At 35.1% G+C, this 23,380-nt stretch overlaps 1 protein-coding gene across 4 annotated transcripts in view; it reads right to left on the bottom strand.

The window, feature by feature from the left end:
• The window catches only part of CDK17 (cyclin dependent kinase 17), a 92,236-nt gene extending 69,107 nt beyond the window's left edge, over positions 1-23,129 (bottom strand). For all 4 annotated transcript variants that reach the window (XR_012078504.1, XR_012078503.1, XM_072973199.1 and 1 more), the window contains exon 1: positions 22,533-23,129. The gene's annotated coding sequence lies outside the window, so the exon portion shown is untranslated. The remainder of the gene's footprint in view (positions 1-22,532) is intronic.
• Between the last annotated feature and the right edge of the window lie 251 nt (positions 23,130-23,380).

Here is a 23,380-nt window from a genome sequence, read left to right as displayed (position 1 = left end):
CCATAATTTGATCCTTATATAAACCAATTAGCTTTGCACTACTAGGCATATGTCCATAACCCTGGACATTTAGAAATGGTAAACATTTATCAGTGGTCTTATGAGAATTTAGCAATGATTACAGGTGGCTCAAAGTCATGAATTATGAGGAAGGTACACAAAGGATATAACCTTGGTTAGGTATCTGGGTCCTTGTCTATTTTCTGGGTACAAATATAATAATTACATTGAGCGAACAAAATTTTAACACTTACAAAACATCTAAATATATATTTTTACCTCCTTATTTCCTTTTATCCTCTCGTTGCATGACATTTTAAATAATTTCTACTCTTGCTTATTTTGCTCTAATTCAATATGTCCTCCAAGAGCAACTGAGCACTTGAATTTCTTACTAGCAACAGAAATAAGAAATATGTGAACTATAATTAATGAATTAAAGCAGACTCGGGGTTATTCCAATAATAATGTCACTCAAAAATCATTGAGAGACGAATGGCTTTACAGTTTATGAACTGGAAATTGCTCACAATTCTGTCTCTCTTATCTATAGTTTTCCATATATGAAACTATCTTTGCTGTCAGGTGAGTCATAGCAGAAACAAAATTGAAATTTTCTATAAAATTCAGTAAAACTTCTATTAGTGACTGGTATGAGTATTCAGAGAATAATAGGAGGCCCAGATTTATCAAAGGATAGTAACTGTCTAAAAATGTACATATCAAGAAACACTGGTCTGCTACCTAACACAGACAAGATATCTGTTACACTCTGGTGTGGTTTTTTAGGAAAAGGGTGGGTTTATAGACAGTCTCAAGTCTATTTCTACACTGCTTCTATAAGAATGGTCTAGGAATATTTCAATAGGAAAATAATGAGTAGAGGAGGGGAGGGACTATTTCTCTATTCAACAAATAATAATACATTTAGACTTGTTCCTTTTACTGTTCTGAATCCACCTGTATAAAGTATAAAACAGAAAAGTCAAGAGGTCACAATCTTTAAATGTGGCTATATGTTCCCGTGCTATTTTCTGGTTAGAAGTTCGGAAGTGACTTGAATTGTTCCCTCTCTCAAAGGTAGGAAATGAGAGGTTATCCTGAGGTCAGCATCTTCTAATGTGGCTCTTGATTTAAATTGTGTTAACTTGCTCTGCTCCAGGATGAAAGCAATTATGACCAGATCAATGTGCTCTGCAGCTGGTTAGTCAGCTGCTGCAGAGGAGGCAGCCAGCAAAACAGCTTTGGGGCCCTCTCTGGGCACTGTGCCTCCTGAGATTTGAGTGCAGGCCAATCTCTGTTGCCACTAATTCTTCAAAGGTATTTTTAACTGCTCAAGATAAGAAGTAAAATAAATATAAACAGGAAATATCCTCCTTTTAATTTTTCAAGTTAAGCTGTAACTGTTGAAGTGTTCCACACGGAGTCCAACACCCACCAGAAAATGGTATTTTTACACCTCTATATGAAACCATTATACTGGTTCAAGAGTCTATCTGAGAAGCATCAGCTGACTCCTTGGAAAAAGAAATTTAAAAGGAAGCCACTCCATGGATTTTTTTTTTTTTTTTTTTTTTTTTTTTAGGGAGCAAGCAAGGCTAGATAGAAAGGAGCGTAAGAGGGTTCCCAAACCTCGGTGACTACAAAGTCTCCTTAAAGGAAACAGCTTGAATACAAAATTTTATGACCACTCCTGCAACCACAAGTGGTACTAACTATGAAATCACAGCATATTCCAATTTTACTACAAAAGAAACCCATGTTAAAGTTTGAAAAGTGCTTCAATCCTACTGCTACTTTTCTTTCAAGTCAGAGTTCAAGAAAATGAAAGAGACTGGTACAATCACTGAAAATAAGAACTGACAAACCAACTCAGGACCAGCCCAGTAATCAAGCTGCTAATTCAGGGAATCACAAAAATGGAAAAAAAATTAAACTTGAGTATCGTTCACATTTTAACTTAAAACATTCAAATGGTATCTTACTCTCCTAGATTTGTATGACCTTTCCAAGACTTTAGTTGTCTTCCTTACATCTTCCTTACATCTACTTCAAGATTTATTTTTAAGTAACCTGCCTTTGTTAAGTCTTTCTGCAGTTTTCACTGAAGTATCTCTCTTTATACATTGATACTGGTTTTGGTAGTATTTGATTAGATGATGTAATTACAGTAATAAGTAAAGCTGGCATACAACAACTGGTAGGAAAAGAATGTAAGGTCAAACTAAAGAAAAGAATCGTAGACACCGGTTAGTATTAAACATGCCATGGTTAAAAAACAAAAAATGCCATAGTCATCAATCAGTAGTCTTACAGAGGGAAGGGAGGATACAAATCAGTCAGAGCATCTACTATACCCTCAATTGCCTTGTTAAATGCTATACACGGGGTCTCTACAAGCATGCAATGACCTATGTTATCCAAAATACTAAAACTAAACGTACCAAACTTAACTACAGTATAGGTGGACAATCTGCTGACCAACTGTAATAAAACTCCTATGCAATGTTAAATAATACTCTTAAAATGGAAAAGAATTTAACCAGAAAAAAAAAGAACCAAACTCAGTATTATAGTTAAACAAAAATTTTATTGCACAATCTTATCAGTCTATCTCTGTGAATGTGGTTAATTTCTTTTTTAAAAAAATAAGGTTAAATTCCACTATGAGAAACTTGCCTTTAATTTCATTCTTATAACAAATACTGTTTATGCTGGTATCATCTAAGATTTGCTGATTATTTTATACAGAAATTTAAAATATTTATTATAAGATTTGACCCGATGCTTAAAAATCAGTTTCTATTTTTATCATGCTTTGGGGCAAGGTTTATCGTGAGCTCCTAGGTACCTGAGTACATGTTCATTTGTATGACTGCTTTCATAATAACAGGCAGAAAATGTGATTAAAATTCAAGTCATTAGGTGTGCAAACAATCAATAGGAAAGAAAACCTAACGGCAGTCACCAAAGCTCTCTAGAATTCATGAGTAGTGAGAGATGGTAAAATGGGTATGAATTCATTATTACTGAACTCCAGAATGTATTTTACTCTAATTTTACTCCAATATTGGGGGGGTCATCATTTAATTGCAGTTAGTGAGATGATCAACTTAACAGATTTTTTTAAAGTGTGTGGAGCATTAAAATGGTTCTCAAGGAGTCCAAGATAGACTCGTCTTTGTGGTTCCAACTGCTTCCAAAAATAATCTTCTTTTACCAAGGAGAAAATAACACTTTTTTCTGACACTCAATTTGATTTTTTTTAATCTGGAAATTTAAAAGTAGCAGCATAGGTCTCTTGCTTTAAGCATATCACACCAAGTACACTTTTCCTGGAGCCCTAATGTGTATTTACTTTCTGTGTACACATTTCACTAGCATTACTATTTCTCTGACATCCTCAGTGACACAAAAGGATGGAGAAAAGTTCCATATATTCTTTTTCTATTCCTTCTGTAAGCAGAAAGGATTAAATTTAATAATTTTCATTGATTGTACAAAAGACTCATACCACTTAATAATCATTGCCCTAGAATGAAATAATTGCTACAATTAACTATTCAACCTAACACCAGTTTTGATCCAAAATTTAATTTACCAAGGACAACCTGAAAGATCTGATCAAATAAATTAGTCTCAGCATTAAAATTATGAGTAATTTTCTGTTTGTAGAGTTAACCGAGTAATTCACAAGTTTATGTCTCTATACCCTGGCAACTATATCCTTCAAAAATGATTAGAAATATATAGAAAATGACTAGTACCTAAGTGATATTAATGAACAATTTTTCTCTCAATAAGTAAGATTTAAGTTTAGGTACTTACCTATCCTTTAGGTAAAATTATCTTTTAACTGTTAAAAGATCTAGCCTTTTATCAATATTCTCCTCCTGCGGGAGTCGAAGTAGTAAAATATACTTTACATAACAATAAGGGAATTTTTAAAAGACAAAATTAACCTTTCACATTATATAATTTTTCAGCAATCATTTTAAAATATAAGATCTCTGTGAGACCACTATAAGTCAATGTTATCAAGGAAATGACATCTTTTCCCGTTTTTATGTGATAGGAAAAGTAGTTATTATATGCCAATCTGTTCTAGTACTTTATTTACATTAACTCTTTAACTATCATAGTAATACTGTAATATTAAAATTATACTCGTTTTACATATCTAAAGAAACTCAGTCACTGACTTACTCAAGGTTACAGCCAGTAAGCAGAAGTTGGTTGGAGCCAAAGTAATGTAAGACCCTACCTAGTCCGTGCTCTTAACTGCTACATAATCACCCAGAATAGGGTTTAACACATTGCTTCACTCAATAAATTATGAATTGTCTGAGCACTTTGTTTTTCTTTCTTCCAAGAGTTATAAAAATCAGTGTTTGAGAAATAAGGCACAAGTTAATCCTTTGTCCTCCCCTTATTCTACTTTTACCTAGACAGAAAATACCTGGACAGTATTCCCTACACTATGCTCTCATAATCTTCATATACCTCATTTACAGAGCACCTTCCTATTTGTTTCTAACTAGTTTAAGTACTAGATTAAAAACACTTTCAGAGACCAAAGAACATTTTGCTTTTTTTTCCCTCCAATTTTGTAGTGAAGTATAGTTGATTTACAATGTTAGTTTCAGGTGTACAGCTAAGTGAGTCAGGTATACATATATATTTTTTCTTTCTGGATTATTTTCCATTATCTGTTATTACATGAAATTGAATATAGTTCCCTGTGCTATACAGTAGGTCTTTGTTGTTTATCTATTTTATATATAGTAACGTGTGTCTTAAACCTCAATCCGTAATTTATCCCTCCCCATCCTTTCCCCTTTGCTAACCATAGTTTGTTTCCTATGTGAGTCTGTTTTTGGTTTGTAAATAGAATTTGTATCTTTGTATCTTTTTTTAGATTCCACATATAAGTGTTATCATATGATATCTGTCTTTCTCTGTCTGACTTACTTCACTCAATATGATATCTCTAGGTCCATTCATGTTGCTGCAAATGGCATTATTTCATTCTTTTTTATGCCTGAATAATACTGTTTGTTTTTAAATACCATTTCCTTGTGTATGTCCTAGCTCTAAGAAGGTCCAGATAAGTGCTGGACAGGACAGAAAGGAGAGCAGCTTAAAAAGTCACTTTCTTGAGTAATTTATAAGTAAGAGGAGACATAAATCTTAGAGTTTAGGATATTTTGCAAATGTAATCATATAGTCCAAAATGCATGCAAAAAAATTAGAATATATCTCAGGTAGCATTTTTGACTAAGCTCTATTAACAGTAAGATTTTACTAGCAACTGTATATAACTTAATTTGATTTGATTTCCACAAAAGCCTTATGAGTTGGTATGTACTGCTCTGCCTATTTTTGCAAATGAGGAAAACAGACTCAAAAAGGTTAATGAATTTGCCTAAGATCATACAGCTTGCAAGCCTTGTCATTTCTGAAAGAGCGAAAGGAACAGAAAAATCAAAGCCTACAGCTACAAGGGTTTTCACAGAGGAAGGTATTCAGTAGTAGACTCGAGAAATGGAATTCAGTGAGTTACTACAGCATAATAGGAATAGTCCCTAAGAATATTCAATTGAAAAAGGAAGATCAAGGGCAGGATTAGGATCCAATTTAATTCTGCTCTAAAGCAGAAGTTCTTCAAGTGCGGTCTACAAAATCTTTAAAGGGGGATCCGGAGGTCAAAACTATCTTAAAAATAATACTAAGAACTTATTTGCCTTTTACTTTTCATTCACAAATGTAAACTGGAGGTTTTCAAAGACTACATTTCCACAGAATATTGCAATAGACTGAAGTGCAAAAGTAGATGTGAGAATCCAGCTATCTTCTATTGAGCTAGACATTAAAGAGATTTCCAAATATGTAAAACAATGCTACTCAACATATTTTTTGAAAAGTTATTTTTCATTTAAAAATATTTATGCTAATTTGTAACACTTGTTATTTTTAAGTAAATAAATGTTAAAATTAATGTAAAAATTAAGGAAGTTTTGGTCCTGAGGCCAAAAAGGTTGAAAAGCCACTGCTCTAAAAAGCTATTCTCCACCAATTCATAAATTTAAAATCTGGTCTTCTAAATTGATTTACTCACCAGGCTAAGTGGGCTATGTAAATGGAAAGTTCTTGAGTTTTACCATATTACAAACTCCTTAACTACAGAAACATTAAAAAAAAATTTTGTGTCCCTCTTTACCCTCATCACATCATTCATATCTAAAAAAAATTTACTGTATCAAGCCAAATTACTTCATTGTACGTTTCTAAATTAACACTATACTTTCAACCTATATTACATAAAAGATTATATAACACTTTATCATCTCAAAATAAACTGAAAAGGAATGTCAACCCACAAAACTGTAAAGGTCAGACTTTGCCACATGGTGACACATGATGATCTCACTGATGCAAAGACATCCTGTAAGGCTCAGCTAATCATTCAGTCAACTACCTCCTAACTTCAATAGCAGAAAATGTACAAAGCATTTTAGGAGAATTACATAAAATATACACTTAGATATTTAAGAGATCACATTCTCACAGGTAATATAAGAATGAAACTTCGATTCCCTTCAAAAATAATAATTTAATACTGTATCACAGGACATATTTTTCAGTTACCATCAAGTAGAAAATTACGTACTCTTTATATGTTTTCAAAGTATAAATTTCACAAAATTCCTACTTCCTAAATATTCATGTACATTTCACTGAGAATGTTCTTAGCATACTTGGCACAGGTAAATATGAATTAAAAAAAGAAAGTGTATAGGCAACTTTCTAGCCTTTCTCTCCAATAAACATCTGAACTGGATAAGTGAATGTGCTATTTTGTCATTGTGTAATTTGTGACACAATAATAGTTTATCACATTTTTAAAAAACTAACACTTTATTAAAGTTTTCATAAGACAAATTCTACTGGATAGTGGTCAGCTTTCCTCAGCAACAATGAAAGACTTTGGCAACATTAAAAATGCCAGCACTCTTCAGCCTTCTGGTAAAGTTTTTCTTTGGGGAAGGAAGGGCTGTTTAGTGAAAAAACAAAACCAAACCAAAACACTCTTATTAAGTGGTCAGTTAATTTCGAAGATATTGGAAATACCTCCCAAAAGGAGACTTCGTATGGCTGAATCACACATCAACTGATCTCAAAATTTTAAAACTATCATCACCCTCAGAAAAGCCTTCTTGCGATTTTGGAGAAGCATACAAAACACTTAATCCTCTACCATATTACTTGCTAAATGGAAAATTAGAAAATGCTCACATACCAATCCTAATAGGGAGGGAACATAACAAGCCAATTAACAAGTGTGCTTAATTTATTTTATAAGATCATAGCAGAGGTCAGGGTGTAAGATTTCAATCAGAAGATTAAGAAGAAAATCTGTACCTGACTAAACTCCATAGCTACAACTCTGATATTTTTCAAAAGTTTTCATTTTTATTTCTGGCATTTTTTTCCTACTAATTCTACTTATTTAGGAAATCTTAGCATATTAAAATAAGAAAATTAAAGTACTAAGTTAGATTAATACAAACTAAAGAAAAAAGAGGGTAAAATGTGCCTTTAAAAAACTATGAGGATGCAGAAAAATATTTTTAAAAGGTAATTATCTAAAATTAACTCGGATTCTGACAAACAACATACTGTTCTACCTGAATATATCCCTTAAGTTGAATTAAATGGATTCTATTTAATCAAAGATTCCAGTTAATCAAAGCTTGAGTGTAAGGGCCTAGATCCTTTCTTCTTTGCTTCATTATTGCTTACTCAGTCTTGATCTCAAAAGCTGAGAGATACCATATTCCTACATCTAATTAACACCCGTGGTAAAATGTTCATTACATACATGCTTGGTACTGGTTGATGAAGGATTCATACCATACAGAAAGTCTGCTTGGTGTAGAGGAAAGCAAGAATAAGCCTAACACAAGTTCAAATCCTGATTCCTTCATGTAGATACTGGAAAGAGTGAGAAGTAGGACTTTGATAAACCCAACTTCAGTTTCCTCTTTAAAGAAGAGAACCAATTACCTCAAAAGGATGTGAGATCTAGATTAGAATGTATATATTGTGCCTAGTACATAGTAGGCATTCAACAAATGTAACTTCCTCCACTCTACTTCCAAATTATGAACATCAAATATACATACTATATATAAAACTGCAGGCTACACACCAATGACCTCCTTTCCTCAGAGTCAAAATGAGAAATTAAATAACTTTTATAGGATAATGTGGGAGCAAAATGGTAAAATTACTTCTAAGAAAATATTCTTGATTTCAAATAATTACCTTGCAAACGGAATTCCCTCTAGGCAATTCTTATGTGAAGAATGTCATGAAACAATAGTTCTGTGAATAATCTGTATTTTGTACATGCACAGAACTATTAAGAGAAAATTCATCACTAGGGCCAATAGGTCTTTCTCCACCTAGGTATGAAGGCTTTTGTGTAGTGATCCCACAACTTTACAGCCACATCTCCAGAGATCGCGTAACAATATCCTGGTTTTCTTTCTACCTCTCTTGCCATTCCTCCATAGGAATGGATTCTCTTTCTCCTCTCACACACACAAGTATATCCATTACGCACTAGAACTCTTAAGGCCCAAGTATTTTTCTTCTCACTATGCTTCCTCCTTAGGCAAACTTATCTAGGCACAAGTATTCAATCTAAACAATAACTCTCAATTTTCTATCTTTGATCCTTTTATATCTCTTTTCTTAGCTGCAGAACCGTATAACCAACTGCCCACTTGGGTATCTCAGACACCTTAATTGACAGTTAAACTTCATTCCTCAGGGGGAAAAAATTCAATGTCAAACTGCTCACCAAGAGAATGTATTGTTTTTGTAAATGGCCTAAGAATGAGACTTTTAATAAATACATTTTCAAATTACTGTGGCCCTGAATGAGCACTCAGAACTGAAACCATCTGCATTCAGAGTTTACAGTCTACAGTAACATCACTGTTCAGCTGTCTTCAATAACATGAATTTACTATTCCAGGAAACTCTTGCCCAGGCAGATAAGAACTGCAAGTAACTTCATTGTTCATTCCAGGAACTTCCCCCAAAAACCCATATAAACCAACATCAGACTATTCAACTTTTCAATAAATAGCAGCAAATGATTGTTCACTTTCCAAGACTCTGAAAAAAAAAAAATCTCACCTCAAAACTCTTCCTTTGCTATGTCTATCAATCCTAAAATATTACTATCATGATCCCTACTAATTCTAATTAAGATCCTGCATTGAAATACCTGTGTTACAGATTCCAAATCCTCAATAAATATCTCAACTTTGCTCTCCCTCCTAGCTTTGCTATTCTCTTCACCCACACATATACTCTTTCTCCCCCAGCAGATCCTACCAACTCAGGAAAGGAAGTGCTCTCCTTTATTGTCCTAAGCAATAAATTCAGCAAGTTTTTTTTCGTGGCATTTTCTAGGAGCCAACATTCCACAGCACTACCTGATAGTTTTCCAAATGTCTGTTAAAATTCAGTTCAGCAATACAACTTTCATCACACATAGTGTGAAGAAAATATGAATACCTTTATAAAATGTTATAAGAAATCAGCACTCTACATTAGGTAACATCTGCTGACATTACTGTTTTCAGTTTCTTAAAAATCTAAAATAGCTAATTGGTCTACTACTTAAATTTTTAAATAATACCAAATAAAGAGATTACTAATATCAAAGAAGCCACAAAAACAGTGAGTTTCAAAAAATATGGGAGATAAATCACAGAAGTTTAATAATCTAAGCAGGTATCTTAGGAGAAACAGGATGGGGAAAAAACTTGAATGTATTAATAACCGACAACACTAATAAGCTAGAAGAAAAAAACTACTGTTAAATATACTAGAGTATAACAGTGAAAAGAAACTTTAAAGAAGTCTTCATTACTATAAAATTATTCTTAAACCATGATTTGGAATTAAGACACAATGAAATACTTAATACATTTTCCATAAAGTTGAAAATTCTTATCCACCAGCAGTAAATGTATAAGCATTTCTTTTACTATAAATCATTTAAGGCATCTATAAGGCCATAGGCATGCTTACACAGGAATAATCAGAAAGAAAAGGTTAAGTACTTAAAACACCTCAATGATTAGAAGGAATTGAAGATTTTAAGATCTAAGTGTAAAAAAAAAAACAGAGATCACAAGTACTGAAAGATAATATGGATGAATTCCTTTATAATTTCGGGAGAGAAGACTTTTCTAACTACATTTCAAAATCCAAAAACATAAAAGAAAAAATTACATCACAATATAAAAAAGGAAAAATTTTGTATGAAAAAATTTCATCAAGAATCTAAACATATATTCACAACCCATATCACAAAAAAAGGGCTTATCTCCCTATGGAGAACTTTTTTTTTTTTCCCCCTATGGAGAATTTCTAAAACCAAGAAGAAAAAAGCCAACAACTGAATAGAAAAATAAAGAATATGAGAGTTCATAGAAAGGAAAAAAAATTAAAATTCCCACTAAACATATTAAAACATACTTAATGCCATTCATGCCATTCATAACGAGAGAAACACAACAGTCTGAGTTACACCAGTTCACATGTATCAAACTGGCTAAGTTCCAAAAGTTTGAAGACACATGTAGCTGGTAAGACTATGGGAAAACAGCCTCTCAAACATTCAGGCAGCAGTATTAAAAAAAAAAAAAAGGCAATTTGACTGTATCTAACAGAATTATAGAAACATTTACTTAAAATATTTTATAATAGTTTTAGATTTACAGAGAATTTCCAAAGATAGTACAGAGTTACCCTACACCATTCACCTAGTTTCTGCTATTAAGATCTTATAATAGTATGGTACATTTGTCACAATTAATGAACCAAAACTGATACAATATGATTAATTAAAGTCTATTTTTTATTTAAAGATTTCATTAGTTTTTATCTAATGTCTTTTCTGTTCCAGGATCCCGTGCAATATACCACATTATAGTAAAATCATCAGCTTCTTAGGCTCCTTTAGTCTGTGAACAGTTTCTCAAACTTTCTGTTTTAGATGACCTTGACACTTTTGATAAGTACCGTTCAGGTATTTTGAATATTCTTCAATTTAGATTTGTCTGATGTTTTTCTCATTATCAGACTGGGGTTATAATCTGGGGGGAGGAAGAGCACAGAAGTGAAGTGCCATCATCATCATCACATCACATTATCAACATAATTTATGACTGTTGAAGCTATAATGAAATAGAGTAGGTGGCTTATAAACGACTGAAATTTATTTCTCATAGTTCTGCAGGCTGAGAAGTCCAAGATCAAGGCCACTGTAGATTTCGTGTCAGGTGAGAGCCTTTTCTAGACTGCCGTCTTTTCACTGCGTCCTCACATTGCAAAAGGGGCAAGGGTTCTATCTCTCTGGGGTCTCTTACAAGGGCACTAATCCCATTTATGAGGATTCAACCCTCATGATATAAGCAATTCCCAAAGGCCCCACCTCTAAACACCATGACATTAGGGATTAGGTTTCAACAAATGAGTTTTGGAGAAGAACAAACTTTCAATCTATGGTATTAGTACTATACATTTACAGTACTTATTTATAATATATACACACAATATTTACAGTATTAAACTTTGGTCACATGCTGAGGTAGTGTCTGTCAGGTTTCTCCTACTTCAAGTTACCTTTTCCCATTTTCCACTCCTTAAGAGGGGAGTTACATTATACTCCCTCATGGGCTGAATAGCTACATAAATTATCTGTAATTCTTCTACACAGATTTGTCTACTCAACCCCATTTATTTATTTATACTGGTATGGATTCATGGATGTTGTTTTATATCTGAATTATAATACAATACTTTTTAAAATTATAGTATAGTTATATAATGTGTCAAATTTCTAGTGTATAGCATGTTTCAGTCATACATATATATACATATGTTTGTTTTCATATTCTTTTTCATTATAGGTTACAAGATTCTGAATATAGTTCCATGTGCTATAATATACTATTTTATTTTGTTGCTAAAATTATTCTAGTATCAGCCATTGGGTACTTTTTCAGCTGACTCTTCTGCCCTGTTTACATCAGTTAGTCATTGTTTTTGTTTGAGTGCTTCCTTACTTTCCAGTATGAAAAGGTGTTCCAGGCTCATCCTGTGTGTTTATTTCCTGCCCCAGTCCTGGAATCAGCAATTTTTCCAAGGAACCGGGGCTACTTTTATGGAGAATGGTATTAGACACCAACATCTGGATACTATTTTTGCTCATTACTACTGAGGTGTCATTTCGAGGCCTGCTCAGCTGACAGAGGAAGGAAACACATGTGTGTATAAATGCATTTATCATCTGACCTGGAGATTCTTGTCCTTAGAGTCTACATCACACATTTGCTTATCCAAGTACAAAATGTTATATATACATTTTTCATTTGGCAAACTAATAGTAAAAGATAGAAAACAATTCAGGGATCCACATAGGACTGTGTGATCAAATATCAGAAGTACTACAAGTATTAAAAGTAAGGAAAAATCTTTACCTAGATATGGAAAAACCTCTAAAGCAAAATAACCATTTATTTACACTTGCAAAAAGAAAAACTGGAAGGATAAGACACTAAAAGAAATGCTTACCTATAAAAGGTGGAGAAGGAAAAACAGGAAGGAGAAAGCAAAAAAGAAAACAAGACTTCTCTGTGTGTCTCTCTCTACATACTTTTGAGTTTGTAATCACCTTACTTATTGAAAAAAATTAAGTAGCTTTTACAAAGAATGTAAAATGCCTACAAAAGTAGGATTGGAAGGGTTCAAATAGTAAGGGGGGAAGGGAGACAATCATTTCTGAAGAGTTAAGTACAATGAGACAAGGCAGCTCTTGATTAGAGACAATTACATATAGAAAAAAAATCATTGCACGTGTCAGTAAGATAAAGTACTGAAATGCACTACAGCTGCTAAAATTAGCCTATTCTCCACATGAAAAAATGCTCAATATCACTAATTATCAGAGAAATGCAAATCAAAACTACAATGAGGTATCACCTCACACCAGTCAGAATGGCCATCATTCAAAAGTCCACAAATGACAAATCCTGGAGAGGCTATGGAGAAAAGGGAACACTCCCATACTGCTGGGGGGAATGCAGGTTGGTGCAGCCACTGTGGAAAACAGTATGGAGATTCCTCAAAAGACTAGGAATAGACTTACCATATGACCCAGGAATCCCCCTCCTGGGCATATATCCAGAAGGAACCCTACTTCAAAAAGACACCTGTACCCCAATGTTCATAGCAGCACTATTTACAATAGCCAAGACATGGAAATGTCCATCAACAGATGACTGGATAAAGAAGATGTGATCTATTTATACAATGGAATACTATTCAGCCACAAAAAGCGACAACATAATGCCATTTGCAGCAACATGGATGTTCCTGGAGAATGTCATTCTAAGTGAAGTAAGCCAGAAAGAGAAAGAAAAAAACTGTATGAGATCGCTCATATGTGGAATCTAAAAATAAATAAATAAATAAATAAATAAATAAATAAATAAATACATACATACATACAAAACAGAAACAGACTCATAGATATAGAATACAAACTTGTTGCCAAGGAGGAGAGGGGTGGGAAGGGATAGACTGGGAGTTCAAAATTCGTAGATACTGACAGGCATATGCAGAATAGATAAACAAGATTATACTGTATAGCACAGGGAAATATATACAAGATCTTGTGGTAGCTCGCAGTGAAAAAAAATGTGACAGTGAATATACGTATGTTCATACAGAACTGAAAAACTGTGTTCTACAATGGAATTTAACATAACATTGTAAAATGACTATAACTTAATAAAAAAGTTAAAAAAAATAAAAATAAAAATAAAATTAGCCTATTCTCAGAACTTAACTGAGTTACTATTAAATGAATAGTGTTGTATCATCACCTATGCTGTTAATACAGAGGTAAAGTCTAAACAACTACAAAATCATTTGTATGGGCATAATTAGTATTTGTATTTTTGACTGGTATGCTGATATTCATAGTTAAAATTTAAAAAATATTAGGCCTACAAGCTACAAATTTATTATTTTTATCTCTTATTTTCCCAACAAAATGGTAAAACCATTTCTAACATATGGAAACATATCCTCATTGGAAGACAAAAAAGGCAAAGGGTTTGCAAATTAAAAAACATATCCAAGTGCTCCTAATAGACAATGAAATAATTTTCATGTCTGGCATGAACCAAACCAGAAAAAAAGGCACACAGCTTTTTTAGCATTTCCAAAGTAGGAAAGCAATCACTTGAGGCTTCTTTCACAAAAGTTTCCATTAAACACTCAGAAGTAGCTCATTTGTAGATGTTCACAAAACTGTCCCAAAGGTTACTATAGAAGAAAATTATATTCTGCCTAAAAAAATATGTTCAGTAGCTCAATTCCATATATTAATAAAATCCAGTATCTCCCTCTACCATCTCATCTTCTACCACTACCCCCATAAGCAATCTCTATTTCTACTACATCAAATACTTAATGGGCTGATGGACAGTAACAATTATTTGCAAAGAATGTAAAATCTTTTTTCACACCTTTTTACATACTATTCTTTTATCCTAGGAAATGTTTCCCTTCATCTTCTCTATTTGTAAAGTTAATTATCTTTAGCATCATCTCTTCTGAGAAATCTACTTAATACCCTTGGCTAAATATCACTCTCTTCTCTTCAGGACAACTATTAAGCCCACCTTTAGTGACAGCATGAATAAATGGACAAAATCTATCATAAGTTACCTAATTTTTCTGAGATGCTCTTTACATGGCAGAATGTAGACAATAAGTAAATAGAAGTCTATTTTGATTCCTTATGTAACTCTTACAGATGTGCTAACATAGGGTTAAATTTTTATAGTAGAGAGATCAGTTTTAAGGAAAAAAAATGCAGACACCCATTTCTCCTTTTTCGCCTGCTATTTATAAAAGTAGAATAAAAATACATAAATAATATCAAATCATTGGGAGAAAATATTCAGTGTCTTGCCATACCAGATAGTAAAATATATTATAAAGAAGTGGTAATTAAAATAAGTTAGTTAGTGAATAAATGAATCACCAAAACAAATTATCTCTAATTTAAAAAAAAACCCTGTATGTAGCAATTAGCTATAAAACAAAGAAAATATCACAAAATAATGAAAGAAAAAACTGTAAGGATTCATAGAATGGTAACAGTCTCCTCCTCAGCAATTTGAGGGGAGTAATACAGCGGGAAAGAAAACAAAAGCAAAACCCAACATCCTAGCAATCAAAAAAATTCAAATATAATGATACCTTTCTACAAACAATCTGTCAAAAGCAAGTATTTTAAATAACAGTATCACCAAAACTAAATGTGGTATATTACTAGTGGCACTGGTACAACAGGCATTACCAGAAAAGGTTCACAGGTTTTGATTTGGGAATTTACACCTATCTACCCCAAGGAAATGTAAAATGGGAGTGATGTGTCACATGCTAAGAGTTTGTCCCTGCACAACTTAAAATAGTAAAAAATGAAAAGTAATAATTTCACAATTATCAGCCACTATGAAATGTTTAACCTTCCTTTGTTGGATTTATGTAACCACTGAAAATTATACCTGTAAGAATTATTACTACCATAAAAAAGTATGTTATATTATAAAAGGGATCTTAAACAAAAAGATTAACTTTTATATATGAAAAAAAATAAAGGGAATATTTGAAGATAACCATTATTAGGGAATTTAGATTATGGTCTATTTTCTACATTTTAATATGTTCTTATATTTAAAAGATAATTTTCAAAAAATAATAATTGAGACCATAAAGACAGAACAGTAAAACACTGGTAAGAAACTAATTAAACAACAAGGGTATTACTCTGAGGTGGCTCTAATGCCTTGGTAACTTACATAAGCAAATCAAAACCAAAGCCAGAGTCAATGTACTTGAATTTAAGAAAATTAAAACTGAAGAACATCCAATCACAACCAACCAACAAGGCTTTCCCAAATAAAACAACTGCTTAAACTATAGCCAATCAAATAATTTCTCTGCTTTGCTTCCACATCTTCTCTATAAAAATCTCCACCCTGGCTCCTGCTGGTAGAAAACTCCTAACCATTTTGACTTGGCACTGCCTGATTCAAACCAATGGATGCTCAAATAAAGCTGAAAATTTTAATGAGCCTCAGTTTACCTTTTAACAAATCAAACTAAAAAAGCAAGACAAAAACATTCACCAAAGGGATAAATGAAGAAAATAAATAGAACAGAAATCTTTTATACATTAAATTAAGAAAACCTCCCCCCCAAAACCATAAAAGTAGGAAATCCAAAACAGAATAAAAAGGGAGAAAAAACAAGATGAAATAATGGAAAAGTTTTAAATACTTTGCCTTTAAGTTTAATCTATGTATGAATGCTTCCTCCCTTGACTAAGTCCTTGAACAATGACTCTAAAACTCAAGAATTACTTGAAATGTTTTAAAATAAAAAACAAACCCAAACCCAGAAATTTCAGACAGAGGGGGACAGAGCCTGAGATTTTACAAACACAGGCATCTAGCTTTTTTTTTTTTAAAATTTTAAATCAACAAGAATTTGTCTGAAGTTCAAGTTAAGGCCACTGACCTAGAAGAACATAAGATAATAAACAAAAACTTAATAATAAGTAGTAAATATCCAAGTAGATTTTATGACAAAGGAAAAATGCAAAACCAGTTTCTTCTTTTGATGGGTAAGTTGTATGACCTATTCTATCTTAACTTCAGAAAATCTGAGTTACACAGAAAAGTCATCAACAAGGAGTGCAAATACTGTCTAGACTGTTAAGATGTCAAGCAAATGATATAGCACAGGCCTGAAGAAGGGAAGACAGGGCAAATGGTTACAAGATATATTTAGCTAGCCCTAAGGAAAAACTTATCAACGTGCTCATCATGAAGAATATGATAGCTTTATTCCTAATGGTCACTAAGAAACAACAATGAATATCCTACATTATTTAGTCTACTAGTCTATATTATCCCTCTCCCCTCAATACACCTAAACGATGCAACAAACACCCAGTAGTAACACTAATAAGCTGATTCTCAAATTGGGTGAGACTAGAGAGGCATATTAGGAAATCCAGAGGGTATGCATAGTTTAAAAGTCAGACATGTTATGATTCAACTGTCCTTGTCACTTATTTAGACATTTATCAACCTGAAGGAATAGATCTGCTGAACAATTTTAGTACCATGCCAATAGTTTTCCCCATTATACTACAGAGTAATAACAAAAATAACTGCTGTGAGTGTTCACAAGATGCAAGGTACTATGCAAAGTGCTTTACACATATCATTTCATTCAATATCCACAACCCTATGAAGCAGTTCTGTCATTACTAACTTTACAGAGAAAAACTGACCCTTAAGAATTTAACTAGATGAAAATCATAGTTATCAGTTATTACTGAAGTAGTTTTTATGGGGGGAAAAAATGAAAACTATAACCAACTCTAAACTTTATAAACAGAAATGAGAGCTGCAGATTTTTTTCCAAAAACTTACACCTAAAATAAAACATGTCCACCAATTTATAGCTTCTTGAAAAGAAAAAGGATCAGAGGAAAACGGAAATATAAACAGTATTTGTAGAAGGGGGAGGGGCAAAAATCCATGCTCAAACTTCTGAGCAAAAATTACTGACAAGTAAATGCTGACTCTGCTGTTTCTAGAGTGACAAAATGTAGGTAAATAAATTATGATCTTGAAAACTGATATAAAAATGTTTAATGTTTTAAGACCACATAATAAATTATGAAGCAAAATCGAACCTTACAAATTATGAACACTTATTTTTAAATATCACAACTCAAAAGATGTTATCAAGCTATAATCTGATTTCTAAAATAAATCTAGTTCTTATAACACACCATAACAGAGGTATACTGTAAAACTCAATTTTAAAAACCTTTCAACAAAATTTCTTTAATTTTAAAAGTAAACCATAAAGCAGTTTTTATTTAGTAAATTAGGGTTAAATTAGTCATGGCCCAGAAAGAGTTAAGAATTAATTTTGATATAGTAGAAAATAAAAAGCCATCAAAATTTTGAGTATTGGAGCTGCATGTAGAAGGTATCTGTGTGAGAGTAACCTAGAAGCAGTTGGTAGCCCAATTTGGTGGGGCAGTGACTTGGTATTATTAGGCCTTTCTAATTACACGTGAGGTATATTAACTTGTTAGTGAAAATAGAGAAAAGGGGTGTACTCTTCAAAGGTCGTTATCTTTTAGACAGAATGTAAAATCATGATATCTATATGTAGATAAAATGCCTATTTCTAAAGGTCTAAAACATTGGTTAGTATCAAGAGTAAAATTTGGATAAAATTTCATTCTTAATGAAATCCAGCTCTGATAAAGGTGCAATAAGAGACAATAATGTCTGGGAGACAACTAGAAAAGAACTCAGAAAAAGAGGTCTGGATTAGAAACAAAGATGTAGAGATTATCAGCACATAGGTGATAAGAACAAAGTACTAAATATGGATGAGAATGCCCAGAGAACATGTGAAACATGAGAAGAGGGAAAGGGGACAGAATATTCCAGACAACCAACGTTGCTGTTATTTCACATGTTAAAATACCACATTAAACATGTACAATGACTAACACAATGCTGAGGATATAATAAATGCTTTAAAAATACTTACTGATTCCATCCCTGAATTATTTATTTACAGTAGGCACTCAACCTATTAGATTTACTGATAGGTATCAATTAATTGATTTTCCAAGTTGGCCAACAGAGAGAGGAAAACAGGCTAGAAAAGGTAAGTTACACTCAAATATATTCAATACATTTTTCTGGTTCTTGGCAATTCCTCTTTTCACGTAAATATTTTGCAGATATCAAAATAATTGACAAATAAAAGGCCTGGGAGCAAAATAATGGCAAGAATTCATTAATGACAGTAAGAATGCTTGGTTTAATATCTCACAGAAATTTTTTTAAAAGCCAGTCTAATAGGTCTTCTCTCCATCAGTTCAAAGAAACTGCCAACAATGTAGCTTGAATGCTAGTAAGTTATACCAGGTTTTCTATTATAGGCAGTTTTTTACCTCACAAATACCATATAAACCACATTTTAAAATGCCATAAACCTACTGTTTATCTTCATTTCAAATGCAAAATGCTATCAGTTTACAAAATGCATTTTAAATAAGTTTTTTATTTAAAAGTTTAATCAAAAATTACACCTTCAAAATTCAAAGAGCTTAAAACTATTTTTCCTTCACATGTGTGAAAGGAGGCAACTTTTAAAATAGATAAATATTTTTCAATGCTGGACTTAACATCTAATACCTTTTTTCTACAATACAGCAATACATTCATTGTAATTATACATCACAGAAGTATAAAAGCTCTATAAAAGAATGCCATGACATGGTGCTGTAATTTTTACTAAGACTAGAGAATATTAAAGATTCAAAATGTAATGCCCTATAAATATTGAGTACTATTAGACACAATAAAGAAAACACCAGGGAAAAAATTGTGTTCACAGATAAATTTTTTAAATATTAAAGGATATTACTGTATCCTGAATATCTACCTCAGCAGCCATAATAGTTGCATTGTTCACAATACAATACTTGCAGTTTTTAGTTAGTACTATTTCAGCAATAAAGGAAAATATTGCTGAAAATAAGGAAAAAACAAAAGCCTTGACAGAGAAAACTGTTTTATATGCCATCTCTTTCCACCATAATCACAGGACTAAACCAATACTTCAAACAAAATATATCAACACATATATATATACACACACACATTAAAATCTGCTTGGTCAACATAGCTACTCTGTTATAGAGCGAATTAAATTTAATCTATTTTTTGTAAAATCAATGAATTATTAATACTTATAATACAAAGCTACCAAACATTGGATTGCTACCATATTTTAAACCAGTTACTCCAATTTCATCTTTCCTTACTGTGTATCTCTCTTTTTTCTTTCAGGTAGGTAACCAGAGTATATTTGGCAGGCTGTACTATTTCAAACACCTAACACTAAAAGTGACTTTACTGGGCCTGAACCTGAGGATGAGAAGATTACACATTTTATAGAAGATTCTTTTAATAAGAGGCAAATCAGGATATTAACAAGACTAATTCTTCAGTGTACTTTTTGCTGATTGTAAAAAGTAATGTGAACATTTGAAAAATACAGAATGTATTTTTATTCATCAATAAATCCCACCAATGGGAAATCTTTGTTAACTTTTTGGTAGACTTCCTTCAATTGAAAATAAAACTGAGTATCTAACTAGACACTAATAAATACACAGAAAAAAATCAGTGTATCCTAATATAGCCTTTTGATAAATTGTACATAAAACACCACTTTTATGATATGACCTATTAATTTTACAAAGATATCTATAATACATGTTAAGTGATAAGGGTGGGGTAGACAGTCCCTCATTTTAGAGACTGGTCCCTATATCTGAAATCGGTTTCACAATGTTTATAGCGTCAACATCTTAATGGCAACAAGCAGCAAGATATTACTGTTCTTACTACGATATCAACAGTAACGTCCTTACACCAAACAGGCTTGATTTTCCTTTCCATTCATATTTCAATGTTTTTATTTTTGCTGTTAAAAAAAATCAACGACAAATAATATCTGCATAAATAATTTTAAAATAGCTTAATTCAAACACTACTTTCTTTGAAGCCTAGCATTCAAACTATTAGTGTTTCTGGCCTATGAGATAGTTTACCAGATAAAAGGATACCACTTTATATTCAAATAACCTCTTATTAAAAAAAAGAATATCCTTAAATATAGCCATATTTTTTTCTTTGGTTCCAACCTATTGTTTATGGTAGTATGCAGGCGTTAGAATTACAAACACTAAAATGACTTCATTAAAAGCAACATCTCAACATTTAATAAACCAACTACTTAATCTCATAGAAGAATAAAACAAAACCAGTAATATTACTGCTAGCAACTTTTTTCTTAAAATGTGGTTGAACCTTATTTCCAGCTTCAAGGGAGGCTTTCCTCTCTACTCAAAGACCTTAAAATCATTTTCTTCTAAAATACAGTAACTCAGATTTGTTACTTTGACCTTCTTTTACAAGCGTCTTTTAAAAGAAACCCTTCAACAACGACTCAAGAAAGAATCGGCAAAGTTTGAGGAAAGAATTGTCCAAGTCAAGCACTTCCTGATAAGTGACAGAAGGTCTGGCTGCCAGAGACACACTCTGCTGACCCTAGGAATAGCCAAAACTCTAAACAAAATTTGCCACTTTTGTATCTAAAAAGTTAATTTCGCTAAAAAGTAAATAGGTGATAATACATGACAAACTACATGTCTTTGGTGGACACATTAATATAAAGGAAGAGCCCCATGGATTTCGGCTAAATGATTTTGCCATTTCTGCAGAAGAAAAGCTAATTGTTGATGGCCATGTGACATTATAAGATCCCAGAAAGGAAAGGGTGGGAGGAAGAGAGTAGTTCAAGGCAGTTCAGGGTCAGAACAAGCTCAGGCATCCTGTCATTAGCAAACGTCCACCAAGCTGAAGGCAAAATACTGCTTACCCGAAAAGGAGTGGGTGAAAAGTAGGGGGAGAACTAGGGGAAAACCAAAGGACAGTCAATGTGGCACAGAGGGGGTGATGGGAGGGAGTGAATCTGGAACTACCCAGCTGAGTTGGGGAGCAAAACCATCAAGCACAAAAACGCGGAGAACAGCAATTGCGAAGGAGATGACAATGCTTGGCAGCCCCCTCATCGGCCCCTCCCCAACGGTTCTTTAGGTTTCCCACATTCCCTCCACCTCTGCTCTCCACCAACACTCAGGGGTGTGACCCGCCAGCGGGAGACTGCCCTGATCTTTGTCTCGGCCTGCTCCCCACGCGAGGGCTCCACCTCCTCCCGCTCCCCACCCGCGCATAGCCCCGGCGTCTCCAAGGAGCTGGAAACGCGGCGGCCACCGCCTCCTCGCCCACCTCCCGCGGACCCGCGCCCCTTCCTTCCCCTCCCGGCTGCGCCGCCCGCTCCCGCAGCTCCACCCACGCCGAGGGGACCTTTGTGTCTCGGGAGACTTTCTGCCTCTTCCCCTCCTCTGCCTCGCGGGGAGACCGGCCTCCCCCGGAGACCAAAGCGGCAGTAAGCACCCAAGGCGCTGGCGGCGCCTCCCGCAAAGGAACCCGAGCGTCAGACACCCATACCCCACCCCACCCCCGGAAATGCCTGGACGACTGGGGTAGACGCAGGACCCCAGGGGCGACAGGCACAAGCGAGCCCCCTACGACGCGCCGCCCGCCCTCTCTCAACTTCCCGGCCGGGCCTGAACCTCCCGCGCCCCCACCAGCCGCCCGCCCCGGCCTCCCGTCCCAAGCACCCTCCGGCCCCTCTCAGCCCGGGGTCGGCGGAGCAGCAGGAAAAGCCCCGCGCGGCCGCCAACTCACCAGCAAGTGCGGGGGCCGCGTCCCCAGACCAGACGAGGCGCAGAGGGAAAGCCGCTTCGCCGACGCCTGCGGCGACCGGATGCAGGTCCGGGTTCCAGCTACTGGCAGACTCGAGGCGCCTCCGACGCGCAGGCCTCCGCCGCCGCAGCCGCTTTCCAGCTCACGCCGAGGGTCCGGGAGGGGCCGCGGGTTCCTCACGCGTTGCCAAGCCCCCCGGACAACATGGCTCCCGGGCTGCCGTGCCGCGCGGGCTACCCACTAATCCCCTCGTAGGAGCCGGGGTGGGAGCGAGGCGGGCAGGAGGCGCCGACGCCCGGCTGAGGCGGCCCGGCAGGACGCGGGATCCTTCTTCTTCGGGGCCGGACCTTGAGAAGCTGAGGAGACCGCGGGCGGCCGCTCCAGCTTGCTGCGTCTGCGTCGCTTTCTCACTCGGCGGCTGCGGCTTGACGCCTCCGCCTGTTCCCCGGGGTAGAGCGAGCGAGAGAGAAAAAAAGACTTTTATTGAAACGATCCAACCAGCAGCGGCAGAGAAAAGCGACCGGCCGCGGGAGCTTCCCCCACCCCCGCCTGAGCTGTTCGCCGCCGGCAGCGCGACCCCTGCCGGCGGCAGCGGCGGGGGGCGGGGCCTAGAGGGCGGGGCGGGGTATCCCCGGAAAACCCCCGACCCCGATGTGGGGGCCTTGGTCCAGCGCTCTAGGCTTCCGGAGAGGCGACAGGGCGGTGGAAGGAGACTTCCACATGGGTGAGAAGATTATGCACAGTGGCTGCCCACGGCGACTAGGGAAGAAATTATCCGAATAATTCGGCCCCTTCGTTTTCCTCCCACCCACCCCCACAAAACAAAAACA

The sequence above is a fragment of the Vicugna pacos genome, chromosome 12 (genome assembly GCF_048564905.1).
Source record: "Vicugna pacos chromosome 12, VicPac4, whole genome shotgun sequence".
Classification (NCBI taxonomy): domain Eukaryota; kingdom Metazoa; phylum Chordata; class Mammalia; order Artiodactyla; family Camelidae; genus Vicugna; species Vicugna pacos.
This window is presented reverse-complemented; position numbering and strand designations above follow the sequence as displayed.